The sequence below is a fragment of the Tamandua tetradactyla genome, chromosome 10, assembly GCF_023851605.1.
Source record: "Tamandua tetradactyla isolate mTamTet1 chromosome 10, mTamTet1.pri, whole genome shotgun sequence".
In the NCBI taxonomy this organism is placed as follows: domain Eukaryota; kingdom Metazoa; phylum Chordata; class Mammalia; order Pilosa; family Myrmecophagidae; genus Tamandua; species Tamandua tetradactyla.
The window spans coordinates 13,652,597-13,675,938 of NC_135336.1; the positions used below are offsets into that span (position 1 = coordinate 13,652,597).

General features: G+C 42.4%; 2 long non-coding RNA genes across 3 annotated transcripts in view; both read right to left on the reverse strand.

The window, feature by feature from the left end:
• Positions 1–271: 271 nt before the first annotated feature.
• Positions 272–23,342, reverse strand: part of LOC143647810 (uncharacterized) — a 135,111-nt gene continuing 112,040 nt past the window's right edge. Inside the window, exon 3 of one of the 2 annotated variants that reach the window (XR_013158195.1) lies at positions 272–581. This is a non-coding gene — a long non-coding RNA (uncharacterized LOC143647810). Of the gene's footprint in view, positions 582–8,072; positions 8,133–23,342 lie in introns of those variants that run through there. The other variant, XR_013158196.1, reaches the window with a different exon arrangement.
• On the reverse strand, positions 19,957–22,370 carry LOC143647809 (uncharacterized). The gene is made up of 3 exons (XR_013158194.1): positions 22,228–22,370; positions 21,960–22,049; positions 19,957–20,259 (listed from the first exon to the last, which is right to left on the reverse strand). It is a non-coding gene; the product is annotated as an uncharacterized LOC143647809 (long non-coding RNA).

Below are 23,342 nucleotides of genomic sequence, written 5' to 3' on the forward strand. Positions count from 1 at the left end.
AATAATCATGGTGAAGAATACACAACTATGTGATGGTATCATGAGCCATTGGTCATATAATATGGTTGAGCTGTATGTGTGTGATTTCTCAATAAAGATATTTAAAATAAAATCCTAAGACCTTGTGGTTTCTTGAATGATCAGTTTCCCCACCCCACCCCCTTTAATTTGATGATTCCTCGGAATAAAATACATCAAAACCACCACCATAAATACAAGTCTGATGCTTAAATGGGAAAACCCCAGGACATGACTCTTGTTTCATGTCTCTCAAGGGGCTACTTTTTTTTGTAGACATATAAATACATCTGGATCTGAAGATTACCTGTAGTTGAAAACACATGCCTACCACCATCCATCACTCTGTGACGTTTCAGAGAAAGCCAAGCTGATGTCAGTTGGAAGGCAAATTTGCCTATTTTTCCTGAAATTTGCCTATTACCTATTTTTCCTGAAAAGTTCCTGAGGAAGTTTCTGTGTTCTCACTTACCTGTGTCACTCAGTGCGTACAACCCAGGAGGACTCTAGTTGGCCCCTCCCCGGAGGTGATGCAGGTTCCAGGTGACATCCCGTTTGTCCTCCTGGAACAGTTTCAGACAATGTCTCAGTGTGATTCTGGCTCCCTCAAAGCACCTCATTCCTGTTCATTTCTGAGCTGAGTTTCTAACTTTTTTGCCAATTCTGTGGACAACCACATTTCCTCTTAATAAAAATCGTTTTAAGTCAGAGTGGATTTCTATGATTTGCAGCTCAAAAACCTGACTAATACATCTATCATATACATTGTAAATATTTGTCCTGCAGAATAGAAGTCTCAGGGAGTTGTGACCTATGTAATGATAGCCGAAGGCTGCTGTGTGGAAGAGAAACAAACTGCTTCTATTGGCTCCAGAAGGCAAAACTGTAATGGGGAAAGCTTTGGGGAGAAATGACTTAACTCCACACAAGGGAGGACCTTCAGAGCTAGCCCTCAGGGACACAATAGGGGTGAAGCGAGCTTACTTCACTTGGAAGGTTCAGTGGAGGCTGTTCTCTTTGGTGAAGGATGCTGAAAAGGAAGGGTCCATTCATTAGATAAAGGTGCCTCTGCTTTTAAGATACATCTCCCTTTATAATTGGGTTTCAGTACAACTAAGGTACACCATCCCAAACATACAGCAAATTACTGAGGAATGCTCCTTCTGTCAGTCAATAGGTACTAAGTGTCCAGCAGATGTGAGACACTGGAGGCTCAAGGACTCATGAAGTACAGCCGGGTGGGGAGAGAATTACATGCAAACAATTATAATGCATTATGAGGAAGCGATGTACAAAGTGCCATGAAAACACGGAGAAGAGAGTCGGCAGGCCAGGGGGCAGGAACAGCAAGAAAAGCTGCAAATGCTAGTAAGTCCCCAGTCTGTTCTTACTGGATTTCATTTAACTCGTGGCATTTAATCAGACAGGTTTTCATATACAGCAGTTATTCTGTAGCTGGGTCAACATATGAAAAATGAATGGAAAAGCTAAGCAATTAATAGAGGATCCTAATCGATACAGATGAAAAAAATTTTCTAACAAATGAGAATTTCTCTTTCCACACTAGCTTGTTATCATTGGAATTATCCAGACAGCAGGCAGGCAGCCCTAGTAAGTACAAAGGGAAGGCTCAGTTATTGGCTGGCTTTGAGAGTGCATTTTCCTTGTCAAGAAAATGAGAGGATAGAATTCAAAGACCTCAGGTTCTACTTCAGTTCTACCCTCACTGGTTCTTAACCTCAACTCTCCACTTTTCTCTGAACGGTCACCATTAATTGAGTCAGTACTCAATATGCCAGACACTAAGAGCCTTGCAGATTTTATTTAGTCCTATTAACACTCCTGCAAAGTAGATATGGTTGTCCCTATTGTATAGATGGGAACACTGAGGTGCAGAAAACCTTAGCGATTTTCCTGAGATTACACAGTTTACAGGGATGGAACCAGGTTTCCCTGATCCCAGCAGCTCCTAACCACTGGATTACGCATTATGCGGTGCTGCTTTCCTTTGTGAGATACTGAATTCTCCTTGGAGGAGAAATGGGACAACCAGGAGGATGGGGTGGGAGATCGTAGATCAGACTGAAGGAAGTGTGAAGGATGCTTGGTGACTACAGCATAAGGACGATGGTGGAGGTTGGAGTCACAGAGAAATAATCTTGGTGGGGCAGGCTGATGCCCTGGAAAACTGCGAATGCTGGATTGTGGAATTTGGGTTTTATTCTCAATAAATGCCAATCTTTCAAGAATCTGTATGTCAGCAAATGATATAAACATGGCTATGATTTAGGATATTAGAAGAGTGGATTAGAGATGGAAGAGAGGTTAAGGCAGAAAGTATGAAACCAGTTAAGAAGCCCTTTGAAGTTGGAAGGACGTTGTTCTCCGTCTCTCTCCAGTGCCTTTCCCAGGGCTGGTGCTTAAACTCCCAAGAAGTTACTCCTCTCTGAGATGACTTCATGGAGACATCTGTCCTCATTCTCTGTGGGGAGACATCACCGATTCATAGAAATGCTTCCTGTTCTCATCAGATTCTTATTTAAGGGTCAATACTATGCTCTCTGACATAAGAATGGTGGGTGAGGACATAAGAGGTACAGGACACTTCCCACATGTCAGGTCCACCCCACCCAGCACCTTGGCTCTGTGGAGTCTCACACAGGCCCTGGGCCCTTTAATTCACAAGAGGATCAGAGAGTTCCAGTAAGCAACTCACAAGGGCTGCAGGGCTTTCAAAACTCAAAATTAAACGAGGGTCAAGGAAAGGATTTCTGTACCCAAAAAGAGGTTCAGCTCTGTCTCATCCTCCATTGAAAATATTCAGGACAGCTGATGCTCCCCAAAGAGGATGCAGGTCCCCAGAATCTGGAGCCAACAGCCAGGAAGTTGTCCTAGGGCAAGCAGACAGGGCCCCCATTGCCAGGGGCTTCCACCACAGACACTGTGAAAGCCGTTCCATGGAAAGGAGCGCGCCCGAAACCACTCCCTATGTACATGCGCTGGCTGCCTCTGTTCCCCATCCAAGCCCTGCCACCCATGGACCTTCCAGGGATCTGGTACTTCCAGCGTCACAGCTCTCACCTGGGAATCCTGGCCAAGGGTGTTTGCTGAGGAAATACATTCCTAGAGAAGTGCCTCCCTAGAGGCACTTGGAGACACTCAGACTCTCTGGGCTTAACGGGTGTTTAGGGGACAAGCCTGATCAGCTACCCCAGGCTTTGACTTGTTTTGCTGCGTCATTTAGCCTCTGTTTTAACAGCCTAGGTCACAGAATACTTACTGCTTTTCAAGAGTGCCAGTTTCATTGTTGGGAGGGAAGCATTTCTGTATTTTGAAGTTTCCCTACAGTTTCACCCACTATTAGCGCTGCCTTACCTCTCTGCGGACACAGAGGAGATCATCATTTGCCTCACTAGTACAGCATGAGCAGAGGGGAGGTGTGTCTGCTATCTACTGCTGAGTAACAAGACATTCCAAAATGTACTGCCTTAAAACAACAGTCATTTACTGTTATTCACAAGTCTTAGGTGAGCAGGATGGTTCTAATCTGAGCCAGGCTTGGCCTATTTTGGTTGGGCTCCCACTTATGTTCCTTGGGGACTAGCTGATCTAAGATGGCTTTAATCACACATCTAGCAGTTAGCAGGTTGCTGGCTGCCATAGTGCGGTGAGTGGACCTCATGCCTTTCACCATTTGGCCTCTTGGCTGGGTTGGTTCACATGGCAGCAGGCGGGATTCCAAGAGAATGACCTGGGGCATGCAAGTCTTCTTGAGGTTAAGCTTGAAACTTGCAAATGGTTCCCTTTATCATGTTCCATTGGCTAAAGCAAGTCACAGGCCAGGAGATAGACCCCTACTTCTTGATGGGAAGAGTTCAAAAGTCACATCACAAAGGATGTCAACACAGGAAGGGATGAAGAATTAGGGCCATTTTCATAATTAATCTCCCAGACGAGAAAAGAAAGAGGAAGCAACAAAGAAAAGGAACCACCTAGGCTTTGCTTATTAATTTTTCATAATCTTAACTTTTATGATTGTAAAGGAAAAATAAACCATAAGCACTGAAGAAAATTTGGTAACTACAGAAAAATATGAAAAAGAAAATAAATATTATCTATAATTCACTACACATTTTGGGGTATTTGTTTCCAGTCTTTTTCTATCTATGTGCATGTATATATTTTTGTAACAGCTTTGTTATGATGTAATTGCATATTGTTCCAATTTTGCTAGCTGCCAGAATGCAATATACCAGAAATGGAATGACTTAAAAAGGAGAATTTAATAAGTTACTAGCTTACAGTTCTAAGGCCAAGATAATGTCCCAATTACAACAAGTCTATAGAAATGTCCAATCAAAGGTATCCAGGGAAAGATACCTCGGTTCAAGAAGACCAATGAAGTTCAGGATTTCTCAACCGAGAAGGCACTTGGTGAACACAGTCCCAGTTTCTCTCTCGGCTGGAAGGGCACATGGCGAGCAAGGCATCATCTGCTAGCTTTCTCTCCTGACTTCCTGTTTCACGAAGCTCCCCAGGAGGCATTTTCCTTCTTCATCTCCAAAGGTCGGTTCGTGGACTCTCTGCTTCGTGGCAATGCAGCATTCTCTGCTCTCTTAATCTCTCTGAATCTCTCATTCTCCAAAATGTTTCCTCTTTTATAGGACTTCAGAAACTAATCAAAACTCAAATGGGTGGAGACATGCCTCTGTGGCTTAACAACCACTCTTGATTGGGTTACATCTCCAGGGAGATGATCTAATTATATACAGTATTGAATAGGGATTATTCTGCCTTTACAAAATGGGATCTTGATTGAAACATGGCTTTTCTAGGGGACATATATCCTTTCAAACCAGCACACACATACATACAATTCATTCCTTGAGATTTTTTGATAGATTCAGAGTTGTGCAACCATCACCATAATTGATTTTAGAAAATGTCCTAACCTCAGAAAGAAACTTCATACCCTTCAGTAGTTACCCCCATTTCCCCAGCCTCTGACCAACCCTAGCTAACCACTAATCAACTTTCTGTCTCTATAGATTTGCCTATTCTGAACATTTCATGTAAATGGACTCATGTAACATATGGACTTTTATGGCTGGCCTCTTTCACTTAGCATACTGTTCTCAAGGTTTACTCATATAGTGTGTGTCATTGCTTCATTTCTTTGTAATGCTAAATAAGATTCCAGTGTGTGGATATACCATATTTTATTTATCCATTCATCAATCGATGGACATTTAGGGTACTTCCACTTTTTAGCTATTATGAATATTGCTTCTATGAATATTTGCGTACAAGTTTTTGTATGGATGTATGTTTTCGTTTCTCTTGGTTGTATACCTAGAGGTAGAATATCTGGGTCATAACGTAACTCTATGCTTAACCTTTTGAGAAATTTATGGATTGTTTTCCAAAGCAGCTGCTCTGTTTTATAGTCCCACCAGGAGTCACAGTGTATGAGGGTACCATTATTTCTGCATCCTCACTAACACTTGTTATTATCTGTCTTTTCTATTGTGATAGTGGTATCTTATTGTGATTTTGATTTGTGTTTCCCTGATGGATAATTGAGCATCTTTTCATGTGTTTATTGGCCATTTACATACTTTAATTGAGGAAATGTCTATTCAGATCCTTTGCCTGTTTTAAAACTGTACTATTTGTCTTTGTTTTATTGAGTTGTAAGAGCTGTTTATATATTTTAGACACAGGTCAGCTATATGATTTGCAAAAACATTTCTTCCGTTCTATTGGTTTTTTTTTTCGCTTCCTTGATAGTGTCCTTTGTAGCACGAAAGTTTTAAATAATGATGAAATCCAATTTATCTATATATTTTTGTTGTTGCGTGTGTTTTTTCTGTCATCTGTAGGAGTCCTTTGCCAAATGAAAGATTACAAAGTTTACCCCTATGTTTTCTTCTAGGAGTTTCATAGTTTTAGCATTTGTATTTAGGTATTTGGTCCACATTTTTTTTTTCTTTGCATGGGCAGGCACTTGGAATCCAACCTGGGTCTCTGGCATGGCAGGCGAGAACTCTGCTTGCTGAGCCACTATGGCCCACCCTTGGTCCACTTTTTATGTTACCTTTTGTCTGTAGTGTGAGAAAGGGATCCAACTTCATTCTTCTGCATGTGAATAACCAGTTGTTCCAGGAACATTTATTGAAAAAACTATTTTTTTTGCGTCCCCACCCCACCCCACCCGGCCTGCCCAGCGCGCGCTGGGCCCGGGAAGGGGAGGACCCCCCGCCCGCCCCACCCCACCCCATCCCTACCAAAAAAAAAAAAAAAGAAAAAAGAAAAAACTATTTTTCACCAGTGAATTATTTTAGTATCCTTGTCAAAAAATCAATTAACCATAAATATGAGGGCTTATCTCTGGACTCTCAATTCTATTACATTGATCTATATGTCTGCCGTTATATCAGTATCACACCATCTTGATCATAGTATCTTTGTAGTAAGTTTTGAAATTAGGAAGTGTGAGTCCTTCAATTTTGTTCTTTCAGAAAATTATTTTGACTCTGTTGAGTTCCTTGAATATCTATACGAATTTTAAGATTAACTTATCAATTCTGCAAAGAAACCAGCTGGGATTTTGATAAGGATTGCATTGAATCTGTAGATCAGTTTGAAGAGTATTGCCATCTTAATATTAAGTACCTGATCATGGAATATCTTTCCATTTATTTAGATCTTCTTTAATTTCTTTCAATAATTTTTGTGTATGTATGCTATAAGGCAGGGTCACGTTTCATTCTTTTTCCATTTTAGTATCCCGTTATTGCAGCACCATTTGTTAAATTTTTTGTCATTGTTGTATTTGGTTTGTTTATTTGCCTCAATAATTTTTTATAGTTTTTAGAGCATAAGTTTTGCATTTCTTTTGTTAAACTTATTCCTCAGAATTTTATTCTTTTTTGATACCATGATAAAAGGAATTATTTTCTTAACTTCATTTTGCTAAACTCATCTATTAGCCTTTTTTTAGTGGATTTCTTAGAATTTTCTATATACGAAGGTGTGTAATTGGAAGATAGAGATGATTTTACTTCTTCCTCTCCAATATGAAAGTGTTTTATTTCATTTTCTGGACTACTTGACAGAAATGTTGAATAGAAGTAAAGCAGAAGGACATCCTTGTCTTGTTTCTGATCTTAAGGGGAAAATTTTCAATATTTCACAATCAAGTATGATGCTAGCTGCAGGTTTTTTTAATAGATGATCTTCATCCTTTCCATTCATTGTTGAATGTTTTTGTTTGTTTGTTTGTTTTTTAAAATTATCATGAAGGAGTGTTGGATTTTGCCAAATGCTTTTTCTGCATCTATGGAGATATCGTGTGTTTTTTGTTCTTTATTCTATTATTATGGTATAGTATATTAACTGATTTTCAGATGTTAAAGCAACCTTGCATTCCTGACATAAATCCCATTTGGTTGTTACATATAATCCTTTTATATGTTGCTTGATTTGATTTGCCAGTATTTTATTGAGGATTTTTGTGCCTTTGTCCTTGTAGACTTCTTCTCTTGTGATGTCTTTGTCTGGTTTTGATATCGTGGTAATAATAGCCTCATACAATGAGTTGATAAGTGTTCCCTTCTTTCCTTTTTCTTGGCAGAATTTGTATTAATCCTTTTTAAAATGTTTGTTGGAATTCATTAGTGAAGGCATCTGGGCCTGAGGTTTTCTTCGTGGCTAATTTTTAAATGACCAATTCAATCTCTTTACTTGTTATAGTTCTCTTTAGATTTTCTGTTTCTTCTTGAGTCAGTTTTGATAGTTTGTGTCATCTTTTTGGTCAAACAAGACCAAGACTATATACACCAAGCGCTCCATAGTCTGAAATTCATACAGGAGAAAGGAAGAAGATGGAGAGAAATAGAAAGGGGACATGTAGCATGAAGGGAGGGGAAAGGAGCAGATCCAGAAGAAAAGTAAGAAGAGGGACCAGAAGGCACATGTTCATGATAGTGGGTGTTACCAACAAATGACCCATGTCCACAAAAGACACCTACCCCACCGACTGCTCATCCTTGCCCGGTTTCTTATTCATCTGCTAGCTCCTTCAACAGTTTCCTTCAGCATCCTGGAAGAAGCTGCGGGGTATAGTAATTGATCAGATAGGGTCCCAGCCCTGGAGAAAATCACTGTTTAAGGCATTGGACACAAATGACTTGAATACAATGGAAGGGTTGGTAAAAAATCCATGCTATTTGGAAGTTAAAAGACAAGTGGATGAGGGGGCAGGAAGAAACTTTCAAAGCAGAGGATAGGCAAAGGCAGGGGACCTGGAAAGCAGGGACAGGTCAGGAATTGTTGCAATTGAGTTTGGCAGGAGCAGGGAGTGGGGGTGAGGGGAAACAGGGGGCGACAAGCCTGGAGAAGTGGTGCTCCAGAGAATTCAGGCTCTAACCACGATTGCTCATTGTAGGATGTTGAGGGGCAGGCTGGGGTGTGTCCTGGCTGAATGCGGGACCTCACATTTACAGCTTCAGCAGCCTTCACAACTGGCCTGAGGGTCCACCTTGCTTCAATCTTGCAGCCGAAGAAGATGTGGGCTGACCAAGAGTCCCCACACACCTTCAAGAAGGAGTATCTGCAGGTGACTCCCAGAATCAAGCCAGCACCCCAATCTGGACTTGCACTGAAGGCAGTTCTGAATATTTCCCTTTCTCTCTTGGCGAGAAACCCCACTAGCAAACAGGTGCCCAAGCTTCATTTCGTTCATGCAAATTTTGCTATAGGAATACAACTGTGGCTGCTCCTTAGAGCTCAAGAAATATGCATGGGTGCATTTTCTCAAGTTTAGTGCGGGTGGGTGAGGGGTGGGAGGTGGGGGAAGGTTGCATTGTTGCTCCAGCACTCCATGGCCATGGGTCTGTCAAGGTTTCCATGCAGGGGAAAGCGGGTGGAGCCTGGAGAGGAGGATTCCACTGGCTGGACCTTGGGCCCTTGAGATTCTGAGAGAAAGAGGTGTCACCCCACCCCACTGGACCTTATGCACAGCCTCTCCCCTCTGGAGAACAAAGGCTGTGGGCAAGGAGGAAAACAGATTAACATTGTAAAAGCTCACTGGGTCTTCAGCCAAGGAACAGCAAGTCCCAAACAAACTTACACAAGGTTAACTGAAGGGAAGCAGACCACAGAAACCTGTTAACAATAAAGAGAAAGCCATCAGGGGACTAGCCACGTCCTGTCTACAGCTATGGGCGAATAGACTCAGGAGCTATCTCCTGGGAGGAGCCCCCTTTGGTGGAACATTTAGACACACAGGAAGAGCGCGCACTATGGGGCCTTCCTCTCCATAGCACCACCTGGGTAGCAAGACAGTAACGTACACGAATTCAGAAACAGGACGCTGGCAACCAGGAATATGCAGGGGCCTCCCTTCCCTAAGCCACAGTTTCCCGGATTCAAAATGGATGGCATAATGTCTTCCGCCCACCACCATCCCTCCCCCTTTTCTTGTAGTGTCCCTGTATCACCCAGTTCGGTCTGGTGACCTCATTGAGCAGGAAAACCCTCTTAAAGCAGGTAGAGCCAGCACTGCTTCCTCCCTGCCCTGCACCACCTAGCCTGAGGGGCGCAGTCCTCAGTGTAAGTAAGTCCCCCAAGGCCACATGCAGCCCGTGCTTTGCCCCTGGAAGAGCTGGGAGGCTTGGCTTCTAGCTCCAGCTTGGCCACAAACCTAATCTGTGGTTTGTCATTTAGCACCTATGGGCCTCAGTTTTCTCTCTGTAAAAATCATTCAGGGGGTGGGCCACGGTGGCTCAGCAGGCAAGAATGCTTGCCTGCCATGCCAGAGGACCCGGGTTCGATTCCTAGTGCCTGCCCATGTTAAAAAAAAAAAAAAAAAAAAACATCATCCAGGGTCATATGATATTTGTGAGTTGCAGGGGTCGTTAGAGATCTGGTATGGGGGTTGGCAAATAATAGCCCCCTGGCCAAATCCATCTGCTGCCTCTTTTTGTAAATAAGGCTTTATTAGAACACAACTCATCATTTACACATTGCTCCTGTCCCTACAACAGAATTGGGTTGTGGAGATGGATTCTGTGTGACCCTCAAGTCTAAAATATTGCTATCTGGTCCTTTGCAGAAAAAGCTTGTTGACCACTCTTCTAGGACGACACTGTCATCTTACCAGCACGGCAGCCTGGCAAGACAAGAAATTTGCCAAAGCTCATAGAGTGAGTCAGGACAGAGGTTAGGACAGCCCAGCTTTCCTGATTAGAGTCAGGAGAAAGCTCTCACCTGGTCCAAAACTCTCTGTCCAATTCTAAACCTACTGAGGAGCTGTCTGGGGGAGAAAGCCTGTGCTGACAGAGGAGTGGATTCCCATAAAAGAATTCTGTGGGGCTGGGGCAGGGACTGCAGGCTTTCACCGCAGGAGACCATCCTGTTGAGTCCTGTGTGGCAGGGTGTGAGATGGGGCAGGGAGGGGAAACTGTGCCTCAGGGATGCTAAGCCAAAGAGCGGGGCCAGGTGGCTCTCTTGAAAGGCAGCTATGCTTCAGGTGGGAATCAGAGGAGAGTTGGCCTCTGTGGACATTTTAACCACAGGTCACAGATCTTGGTAAACTTTCGTTGGCTTTTGAACCACAGGGAGACATTTTTCTTGCCTCTTTGGTTTACTGGCTGTTTCCTCCTTCTGGCATTTATTAATCTGACTGGTTAACCATTGAACCCAACTGCAGACACCTCTTGTTTCAAATCCTGTTCTCCCTGTTGGCTTCAGAAAAGAGCTCCCACTAAACAAACCCACTTTTCTTCTCTTTCTTTTCACAGCCGGAGTTAAGTGATAAAGAGGGTAGGGTCAGGGGTGCCATGTTTGCTATAAAAGACACACCCCAAAACCTGTGCCCTGGGAGGGGAGGGGGCCTGTCCAATGCAGACCCACAATGCTCAGAAAGAAGTTGATCAGCTGCAACACAATAAGACAAAAACAAGCTAACTTAATTGGTGTGGGGCACATTTTGGAGAGGACATTTTAAAAGCTTGTCTGATTTCTCAATCATTCAGGACGGTATTATCTCCCGCTTCTAAACTGAATTGCTATTTTGCTTTAATTTCCCCAGGTAAAGGGGAATAATTTAGGCAAGAAGGAAAATCAGGGAAATGGAGGAGGAAAGAGAGACAGTAGCTATGGGAGGGAAGAAAAGGAAGAGTCTGTAGGCTCTGAAGTGAAAACAATTTCAGAGAAGAGACTTCTGAACAGAAAGGACTCGGAGTTTGACATTAGCTCTAATACCACTTTCCTTTGCTTTTCTAGAATTCACTGGAATATAAGCCCCACGTGGGCAGGGATTTTATTTGTCCACTGTTGTGTCCCCAGCCCCTAGAACAGTGGCTGGCATAGAGTAGGTGCTCCATTAGTCACTAAATGGACCGATGATGCTGAATTCACAGCCTGACCACTGACCACTGCCCTTCAGCAGCGGGTGGAGGCTCCATAGCTGTTTACTGGTTGCCCTTTGCCCAGAGGTCCCCCGAAGCTCCTCCCTGATGGGGTCAGAAGCCATGGCAAGTCATAGTCTACTTCGTGAGGAAAAGGAAGGCAGACTCTCTCCTGGAGCATTCAGGCCTGCTCCAGAGAAACATCACCCCCAGGGAGGGTAGTATTTCAACAAAGCACCAGGAGCATCCACACAGCTCTCGAGACAGCCCTTTCCATGTGAATTTCTGCCTCTCCCTAAGGGGTCATCTACCTATGGATGTTTTATTTTGACATAATGCCTACTAATTAGGGAGGACCTATTCTGGGTCAGACATTTTACCACATTGTCTCACTCAGGCCTTACAACAGCTTTCCTGGGGAGATATTATTACTGCCCTCCCCCCCCCATTTTATAGTTGAGAAAGTAAGAGATTAATGGGTTTAACCAAGGTCATACAACTCTGGAGAGGAGTCTGGATTGGTCCTTGGCTGGTCGGACCCCAAATTGGGGTTCTTCCCCCCAAACCGCACCTTCTGCCTTGACCCAGCTCTGTGGCCTTGGGCAAGTCCCCTCTGTTGGGGCCTCCATTTCTGTGCCCTCAAAGTCAGGAGGCCAAAGCAATCATTTTTAGAAAAATTTTCCACACATGGTTCTGTGAACAGGAGACTTCGTTTTTTAGTGGGCCACAACATAGTTTGATTTTTGGAAGTTGAAATAGCAACGTACTTTATTGGGAGCAGCTCAAAATGTTTTCTATCACCTGCCATGCTAGAGGCCCAGCTTCAATTCCAGCGCCTGCCCATGCAGGAAAAAAAAAAAGTTTTCTAATCACTCAGTTTGAGGAGGTTTGGGGACACCCTGCTAATCCTGGCCCTACAACCTTTTGTAAAGGGAAAAGGGCCAATTTTTAATCTGGGCCCCAGCCTCAGCCAGGCTCCCAGCACCAGCCTTCTCCTCCAGTTACAAGTGTGCACAACAGTCTGATCTTCTCCATTTGTTCTGTGCAGAAAGTGCTGTGACAGGGCCTTCTGGAGAGCTGAACAGGGGGCTACATGCAGTCAGGTAGGTAGTGAGCACGTGACCTCAGGCAGCCTCTCGGGTCCTGGCAACAAGCTTCCTTCTAAAGCTGAGTGGGTGGGAGGAGGTGGGGCAAGGCTAAAACCCTGGGGAGCCACCTGTGTGCCAGGCAGGCCCAGGGGTCTTGATCTTCTTGTTGGCCAATTGAGGAGACAGGGGACCTACAGATTCTTAGCACTGGAAGGAACCATAAAAATAAGTCAATACATGGTTTTCAAGATTTTCTTAGCTGTGGAATCCAGTGCATAAAGCAGGTAAAAGGCTATTATTGTATGGGATGGTACCACAAATGTGGCAAAGTGCTAAAATTTGGGTTCTCTAGGTATCTGGTTGGGGGTGGTGGTGGTATGTTGGCATTCTCTGTATGGGTTTTGTATTATATTTGTGATTGTCCTATAAATTTGAAATTATCTCAAAATAAAATGTTAAATAAACAGAAGTCCATCAGGCTAACAGCTTTCTTCTCCCTTCCCTCTAACCCATCCTGCTCACAGAAGCCTCCCCAGAACACAACCGTATTCTATTTTTATTGACCAGAATCCCCCAATTTTTCAGATGGAGAAACCCAGAGTCCTGTGAAGCAAGCCAGTCTCCAAGCTTGAGCACCCACTGGTTGCAGCCCTGGAGCTCACATCCAGAACCAAGTCCCTGTGTCTTGGTATATCAATGAGGCAGTTAAGAAAAGAGTTAAAGGATTGTATTGGTCCAGGCAGGACAGAACATATTATGTGGTTGCTTGAGGGTCAGGCATTTCGCTTGGGCAGCACTGAGAACAGACCTCACTGAGAGCAGGGCAATTTGTAATATCTGTGCAATGCTTTACTTTGGGCATTTGTTGAACCACAAGATCCATCTTCTTATCACAGTTTTCTATCTGCCTACCACCTCGCTCTTTTGTCTTTATTGCATCTGTTATGAAACCTCTTCCAGACCTCCAGATCCTTGATTACCTCACTTTCTTTAAGTCTGTAGCCCTCTCCTGGTTCATTTCTTTCCATATCCAGCCTTAAGCCTGGGATTCATCACTCTAAACAATCTCCTGCCAGTATCCCCAACCCCGGGGCAGCAACGCTCTGTGTGGAGATGGCTGCCAGTTCCACATCTCTGGCCTTGACCTTGCTCTGAAGTTTCTGAACCAGAACCCAGTTGCTGAGTGGGGCTGACCAATAGGTGAAAAAACTGACCTTAGCCAACAGTCAGGCCGGTTCCATGACCAGACCCTTCCCTGCCTGTTTCTCCATCTTCCCGCCTGCCCACCCCCCCCACCCCCTATGGTGTTTCTCAAGTCCCCCTTTTCACTAGAATTACCTAGAGAGCTTCTGAAACATTGAAAAGGCTGAACTCCACTCTGAAAGCAATTAAATCAGAGCCTCTGGGTATGGAGACCAAGCACTGGTATTTTTTTTAATGAAATTTTAAATTCAAATGTAACAGAATTTAAAATTACATTAAAAGTGTGGTGAATTTTCACAAAGTGAGCACCCACATACAACCATCACAAGAAAAATAAAACACTGCCAGCCACCCGAAGCCCCCTTCGTGCTCCCTCAGGCCCTCTCATCTCTCCTCCCCAGAACAGTAAAGCTCTCCTGAATTCTAATACCATGTATTTGTTTTGCCTGGTTTTTTGTTTGTGGTGGTGGTGTTACAGATGTTGTAGGTTTACAGAAAACTCATGCACAAAATACAGAGCTCCCATATACCACCCCAACATTAACACCTTGCATTAGCAGGGCACTTTGCTACAATTGATGAAAGAACATTTCTACAATTTTACTACCAACTAGATAGTCCATGGTTTAGAGTGTAGAGTCCTATGTTTATTTGTTAACTTTAATTCTAGCAACATATATACAATCTAAAATTTCTCCTTTCAACTACTTTCAAATATATAATTTGGTGCTGCTAACGGTTTTCATGATGTTGGGCTACCATCAACACCATCATTACCAAAACCTTTCCATCGTCCCAAGTAGAAACTGAACAATTGAAGCATTAATTCCCAGTCCCTATCCCCACTCGTCCCTGGTAACCAATATTCTGGTTTCTGATTCTATGAATCTTCTTCTAATTATTTCATATCAGTGAAATCATACAATATTTACCCTTTTGTGTCTGACTTATTTCACACAGCATGATGTCTTCAAGGTTCATCCATGTTGCATGCATCAAAACCCCATTCCCTTTTATGGCTGAATAATATTCCATCGTACGTATATCCCACATTTTATTAATCTATTCACTGTTTGACACTGGGCTGCTTCCATTTCTTGCCAATTGTGAACGATGCCATCATGAATATCAGCATGCAGCTATCTGTTCAATTCCCTGCTTACAATTTTCCTGGGTTTATATCTAGAATTAGGACTGCCGGGTCACATGTCAATTCTATACTTAACTTTCTGAGGAACCGACGAACTGTCTTCCACAGGTGCTACACCATTCCACATTCCCACCAACAATGAATGAGCATTCCTACTTCTCCCCATCCTCTCCAACACTTATAATTTCCAATTTTTTCAGTAGTGACAATCTAGTGGGTGCAAAATGGTATCCCTTTGTGGTCATGCCTTGCATTTCCCCAATAGCAAGTGATGCTGAGCATCTTCTCATGTGCTTCTTGGCCATTTGTATATCCTTTGGAGAAATGTCTATTCAAGTCTTTTGTTCATTTCATTTTTCAGTTGTGTTGTTTTCTTGTTGAGTTGCAGGGTTTCTTTATATATTCTGTATATGAAACCCTTATCGGATATGTATTTTCCAAGTATTTTCTCCATTGGGTAGGTTGTTTTACTTTCATAATAAAGTCCTCTGGTATACAAAGGTTTTTAATTTTGATGAGGTCCCATTTATCTATTTTTTGTTTGTTTGTTTCCTGTGTTCGGGTATAAAGTCCAAGAAACCATTACCCAATAGGAGGTCCTAAAGATGCTTCCCTATGTTTCCTTCTAGGAATTTTGCAGTCTTGGTTCTTATATTGAGGTCTTTGAACCATTTTCAGTTGATTTTGTATGCAGTGTGAAATAGGAGTCCTCTTCATTCTTTCGCACATGGTCATCCAGTTTTCCCAGCACCATTTGCTGAAGAGACCACTCTTTCCCAATTGGGTGGACTCGGCACCCTTGTCAAAAATCAGTTGGTCATAAATGTGAGGAATGATATCTGAATTCTCAATTCTACTCCATTGGTCTATATGTCCATCTTTGTGCTAGCACCATGCTGTGGCTTTGTAACGTGTTTTAAAATTGGGAAGCATGAGCCCTCCAACTTCGTTCTTCTTTTACAAGATGGCTTTAGCTATTCAGGTCCCCTTATCCCTCATATAAAATTTGATAATTGGCTTTTCCATTTCTGCAAAAAAAATAAAAGCTGTTGGAATTTTGATAGAGATTGCATTAAATCTGTAAATCTCTTTGGGTAGAATTGACATCTTAAAAATATGTTGTTTTCCAACCCATGAATACGGAATGCCCTTTCATTTATCTAAGTCTTTGATTTCTTTTAGCAATGTTTTGTAGTTTTCTATGTTCGAGTCCTTTATGTACTTGGTTAGATTCTTTCCTAGGTATTTGATTCTTTTAGTTGCTATTGTAAATGGAATTTTTTTTCTTGATTTCTCCTTCATTTTATTCATTACTGGGTATAGAAACTCTACTGATTTTTGCATGTTGATCTGGTAGCCCACCATTTTGCTGAATTCCTTTCTGAGCTCTAGTAACTTTATTGTGGATTTTTCAGGGCTTTCTGTATATAAGATCACGTCATCTGCAAATAGAGAAGGTTTCACTTCATCCTTTCTAATTTGTTTTGTCTGTTTTTGAATCTTCCGTAAGTGGAATCATAGAATATGTACTCTTTGTGTCTGTCTTCTTTTATTCAACATTTGTAAGATTCATTTTTGTTGTTTTGGGTAGCTGTTGCTCATTTATTTTCATTGATGAGTAGTATTCCACTGTCTGGCAATGCACACAAAATATATTTAAATATCCTACTATAGATAAACATATGAATTATTGCCAGTTTTAGTTCTTACAAATAATGCTGCTGTGAACATTCTTGTACATGTTGTTTTGATACATGTGTCTGCACTTCTGACGGGCATATATCTAGGAATGGAATCACTACAATATGCATATGTTCAGCTTTAAGTAGGTAACACCAAATAGTTTCTGAAGTGGTTGTACCACACTGGTGTTTTGTGAAAGCTCCCCAGATAATTCTACTGGGTGGCAAGATTGAGAACCCCTATCTTTGCCACCCGTTGCTTACTAAGAAATTGCAAAACCAGACTTACTGCCATCCGTACCCTAATATCCCTCCCTACCTCTAACAAAAGGACTATGGAATCTGTGCCTTGGAAGAGAGAGACTCCTGATAGTGTGGAAGAGAGCTACACAATTCCTGCTGCTCCAAATGAGCTAGTGCAAAGAAGAGGAAGGACATATGCCATGGGCTGCCCAGTGGCTGCCAAGCGAGAAATACTCCCAACTGTAAGGAGCTGGGGACTTGGAGAGCCAGCAGGGGCCCATGTCTGAGGGCTGCTCTGTAAGAAAAAGACAATCATCCTCCTAACGAGAGCTGTATTGTTGGAGGCTCCCAGAAGCCTGAAAAAAACAGAACGAGGCCAGGAACTTCCTTACCTGAAAAGAGGACTATCGAAAGAACTGGCCTGGCCCCCTTTCCCATGCCAAATTCTTCAAGACATTAGTATAGCCAGCATTAGTGGGGAGGCAATCTGTCCAAGATGCCACTAAGGAATAGGAAAGAGGGAAAGCAGTGCTTTTCCATTGCCTGATGGGAGTGGAGTGAGGGGGACCAGTGCACAGACAATTTTATGGCAATCCTATGAATCTTTTTTTAAACATTGAACTTCTCCATTTGTATATCTCACAGACAACTGAAATTCATCATGCCACAGAATGAATACATTATCTTACTCCTCTACAATCCTCCTCCTCAAAAAAAAAAGGAGAAAAACTTGTTTCTTCCCTTTTATTCCCTATATTGGCAGCACTGCCATGTACTGATCACCCAAACCCAAATCCTGAAAGTCTTCCAGACTCACTTTTTTCCCTCACCCCCACCTCATGTCATTAACAAATTCTGTCCATTCTACCTCCTGCACATTCCCTGGCTGAGCGTCTCCACTCTGCTCCCACTGCTGTGGCTTTTGCTCAGAGCTTGGCCATCCCTCCTCTGGACTGCAGCAATAGGCTCTTCTCTAGCCATCCTCCATCAATCACAGGCTCTGTCCTGGGAGTTCTCCAAACCTGGCCCCACCTTGTCACTCGGCTGTCAGTGTAATTGTCACTTCCACAGCAAGGCTTCACCATCTACCCACTAACTGCCCACCCAGGCATGAGTCAACATATTTTAGTTTTTTCATACTGGCAGTTATATCTTTTCCCTACTACTTATCACAAACTGAACCAATCTTATTGATTGACTTATTTACTAGTTTATTATCAGTTACATTCCTTCAGTATCAGAATACGAGCTCTGTGAGAGCAGAAACCGCCCCTGTCATGTTCTCCACTGTAGCCCCTTCTTCTAGAGCTGCACTGTCAAGATGGTGGCCACACGCCAGAGCTTTGGAAATGAGTCCAGTCTCAATTGAAGATGTGGTGTAAGTATAAATATGAAAAAATTAAGTTCACCTGTTCCTTTTTACTTTTTTAAAGTGGTGACTACAAATAAGGGGCCCACATTACATTTCCCTTGCACAGCACTGCTCTAGACCATTACAGGGCTCAATCAACAGGATGCTCCATGAACATTTGTTGAATGAATGAAAGTATTTGAGTGACATTTCTAAAAGGTACATGTCATCATCTAATTCCCCTGCTAAAAACTCATTACCGATTCCCCACTTTTGGCTGAACCAAATTTAAGCTCTACACCTAGCATATGAGGCCTTCATGAACACATCTTGGCCTCTGCCCCAACACAGATACACTGTCTCTTTGCACATGCATCTCTCTCTCTCCTCTACTGTGTTAGCAGTGAGCTCCCAGGCTTTTTTCAAGATGCAACTCAATGTACATACAGGCAGGATCACCTCACTCTGGTGGAGCCAGGAGTCTACTGTGATGTTCACCACCCCATGTCTCCTATCACATTGGGGTCATCACCTTACGCGTGCACCCTCATATTAGATTATGGCTTCCTGGGGGTGAGCAGGGCTGGGTCCTATTCGTCTTTTATTCTTCAAACCCAGCACAGTCCCTATATAAAAGGTGCCCAGTAAATGCTTATTATAATCTAGAGCCTTTAATGTGACTAAAATACAAATTTTAAATGCTTAAGTGCCCAGCTATGAAGAAAGAATCAAGTTTTATTCTAATGATCTATTCCTCCATAATAGCAGTAGCTTTATGCCATGGTGGATCCCTGTCTCTGTCTGGCAGGTCGGTGAAATGGTTGGGTTCATCTGATGCATAGTTTCCAGTGGGTCTGGTTACAGTCAGATGGAGGTTGGAGCTGGAAGTGCCTGAAGACTCAACTGGGCTGGACATCTGTTTTAGTTTCCTAGGCTGTTCAAGCAGATACCACGAAATGGGTTGACTTAAACAATGGGAGCTTATTAACTTACTATCTGGGGTCTAAAAGAAAGTCCAAATCAAGACATCATCAAGGCAATGCTTTCTCCCCTAAAGCTGTGGCATTCTGGGGCTGGCTGCTGGTGATCCTGGAGCCCTGAATTTATCATATGGCAAGGCATGTAGCAGAATCTCCTGGTCTCTTCCTTTTGGGTTCAGCTTCTTGCCTCCTGTGACTGGCCGGTTTTCTCTCTCTCTCTCTCTCTCTCTCTCTCTCTCTCTCTCTCTCTCTCTCTCTCTCTCTCTTTGTTAGAATTTTATTCCACTTGTAAAGTACTCCAGTAATAGAATTAAGACCCATCCTGATTGATGTGGGCCACACCTTATTAACTAAACTAACCTCATCAAAGTTCCTACTTACAATGGGTTCACACCCACAGGAATGTGTTAGATTTAGAACATGTTTTTTTCTGGGGAACATACAGCTCCAAGCCACCACATGACTAGTTGCAAGGACCTCAAAGCATGATGGTCTCAGGGTAACCAGACTTCTTAAGTGGTTTTCCTCAGAGTGGGACTGTCCACAACTGTAAGCCTCCCTCAGCTTGCACTGGAAGTCACAAAGCATTGCCTCTCCTGCATGCTCTTGGTCAAAAACAAGTTACAGAGCAGATTCAGGAGGAGTGGGATACAAGGACATGAATCCCAGGAGGTGCAGCTCTTGGGAGGCACCATCTTTGGATACCAGCTACCACCAATCTAATAGTAAACTCAAACTGGGAAAGACCAACGAAACTTGCCTACCTTAAGTATCTCTGGGAACAACACAGAGCAAAAATAAATACTCAATGCAAATATATACCTTTAATAATATCCTTTACTTAACAAAATATAATGCTTTGGACCACAGCTGTGCATCATAGTCTACAACCGTACACATCACAAGGGGAAACTTGCAGTGATTCAGGGCAAACTAACAGGTGTGAGTCTCTACAAAAGACAAGACAAGGAGAGCTTTAGAGAGTGGTCAGGGAAATGAATGAAGACTGTTCATCCAGGGAAGTCTCTACAGAGCATTTGCCTGATGATTGAGCAGCACTTTCCACATTTGGTACAGAGTTTGATGCTGGTTTTCTTTCCAATTCCCTTTCTTAATATTTGGACAGCTACCTAGAATGAAAGAAATGTGGCTGGAATTTAAAGACGGAACAGGAGTATGTAAGAATGCTCAACACTGTTACTTATAATACCAAACAATTAAGAAAGAACCTTGGTAACCAACAATAGAGGACTTACTTGAGTTGTTATATAACCATATGGTGGATCACTACGCAAACATTAAACACTGCTTAATGATATGATATAATGGCAAAGTGCATAACAAATTGTTAGGTGGAAAAAGAACCAGGATACAAAACTTTGCATAAAGTGTTCCAATTATGTTCAAACCTGTTAGTGCACTGAAGAAAATAGAAGTTTATATATCAAAACTTCAACAGCGGATATATCCAAGTAGCAGAATCATGGGAAATGTCTTAAAAGTTTCCTTGTTTGTACTTATTGTATTTTACAAGATTCATACAAAGAGTGTGTATTATTTTTATAATTAGAAAATAAAATTAAGAGGGAGATGCAACCCCATTGGAAGTTTGGGGCTTCGCAATGGCCCCAAGGTGCCCCAAAAGACTTTTAACATAGGGCTGCCAGGGATCAGTGTAAGCATCACTCTTTAGATCTGAGGTTTTATAAGCTACTTCCTTAGATCAATATTGCATGGTCTCACGTAAATTTTCTTAACTCCTCTAGACTTGAGTTATCTCCTCTGTAAAATTAAGGGGTTGGACTATGGGATTAAATGTACAGATATCTGTAGAACTTCAAAATTTACAAGCACTTTTCCTTATCTTCCTTGAGCCCCACAAAGGCCTGATGGCAGAAACCAAGCAGGGCTTATTGTCACCATTTGACACATCAGAAAGCAGAGGGTCAGGAAGGTAAGGCCAGTAGCCCAGGGTCACACCCATAAGCAAAGGTCAGGAATCCAAACAGGGTCTTCAGACTTCATGCCCAGAGCTCTATCTACTAAATCAGGGCTCCTTTTCTATAGGAACTGTTATAAAATCCCAGTCACAATTGTAGCCTTCTGAATGTGTGTAGGGTTTCTGTCTGCAGTGAAGGTTAAATTCTGATAATGGATGGTGGTGAGCACACTGCAACATCGTGAATATGATCAGTTCCACTGAATGGGATGCTCGGGCAGGGTTGGGATGGAAGGATTTTTGTTGTATATATATTTCTACAGTAAAAATTATAGACATTAAAGAGGAGATGACAGTTAAATGTAATACATAATACTGGATATGATCTACGAATGGAGGAGAAAATGCTCAAATAGACATTTTTGGGACATTAAAAATAGGAATGTAGGCTTTATATCAATGCTAAACTTCTTGAACTTGATAACTGTACTTAAAGTGATTACACAAATGAATATCATTATTCAAAATAAATGTACATCAAAGTGTTCAAGAATAAAAAAATTCCTGCCTTCTGAGACCACATGTACTAGGACTAATCTTACCTTCTCCTTTCTGTTCTTTAAGTATCTTAAAGGCAGCTCCTGTAAAGCATAATCTTCAGTACCACCTGCTCCTCTTCAATGGGCATTGTTTGGGGGCCATGCACCATTTTAGAATCTTAGAATTTCAGAACTGGAACAGATCTTTAAAGGTCATCTGCCCCGAGCAGCCCCTGTCAGCCTTTTATAGACACTCCCTCACCCAGTGCTCCCGACAGAGTGCAAGGAGCAGGAGACAGGGTGATAAAGGTGCCCTTTCCTCTACTGAGACTACAGACATATGCCCACTTACCTCAATTCAAAAAGGGACTGTTGAGACTGCAAAGCGCAAGGCAGCATGACTCCGGCCTTTTAACAGGGACAGCAGGCACAAAGGAAGGACCTGAAAGTTCCAGAGGGAAAGAAAACCAGAAAGGCCAAGACAACCCTCACACAGAGAAAGTCAGCTTAGAACAAACCCCAAGGGCCAAGAAGAAGGAAAAAAAAACCCTCTCCTGAGAGGGCCCTATTGTGTGTGCTCTGAGTCAAAAGAGCCTGGCTCTACTTAGGGGCTCCCCCACCTGCTGGGAGTCTCCAGAATGAGTCCTTTTTCTTCTGAGTTCAGAAAACTTCCTGCTTCTCTGCCCTGGTGCAGGGAGTCCCTCACTGAGCCTGTCAGCAAGGGCAAAGGGGCTTGGTAGCAGCGGGTGGCAGCTTGCTGGGACATTGGCATGGAGTTACTTAGTAAATACCACGGCTTTGATAATTTCTTGCTTCACTGGCCTCTTGGGATTCTTTCCATTTGCATCAAGAAAAAGAAGTTTTGCTTCCCTCTGCCCATGAAGTCAGCTGCTTTTATTTTGTGTAAGACTTACAGAAAGGGTTGTCTATTTCTAATACCAACCCATGGAGTGATATATTTTCAATAGGGAGCAAGCAAAATTAAAAAAAAAAAGAAACCTGCCCGCACCCCCCAAGTCTCAATTAAAGTTATGTTAATGTGGACATTTACAAAGCAGAAAACTCGACTCAGTTTGAAATAGAAACACTTTATAGTGGAATCCCTTTTGACCAAAATGGTTTATACACATGAAAACCGGTCAGGCATAAAAATCTTTTTGCATAAAACATAAAAAAACTGTTTGCCTCTCCAAGTAAAACCCATCGGCATTAATAAATGTTCCTTTGTTTATATCCAGCTTTTAAGAAGCCCTCAGAGAGAGCCTCTGAGGTTGCAAACCTTTGTTTCTGGGATTACACGAAAAGTATTTCATTTATGTCAAGGAAAGAAATTCCCACTAAATATATGCATCAAACTGGAAACCTCAGACTTCAGAAGTTATTTAGCCCAACTTGACTGCCCTACCCTATCTGCTGTCAGAGCCCCTCTTTTTTTTTTTAATTTTTTTATTGAGAAATCTTCACACACATACTTTCTGTACATAGTGCACAACCAGTGGCTCACAATATCATCACATAGTTGCATATTCATCACCATAATCATTTTTTAGAACATTTGCATCACTCTAGAAAAAGAAGTAAAAAGAGAAAAGAAAAAACTCATACACACCATACCCCTTTGCCCTCTCTCTCATTGACCACTAGTGTTTACATGTACCCAATTTATTTATTTATTTTTATCCATATTTCTCACTCATCTGTCCATACCCTGGGTGTAAGGAGCATCAGACACAAG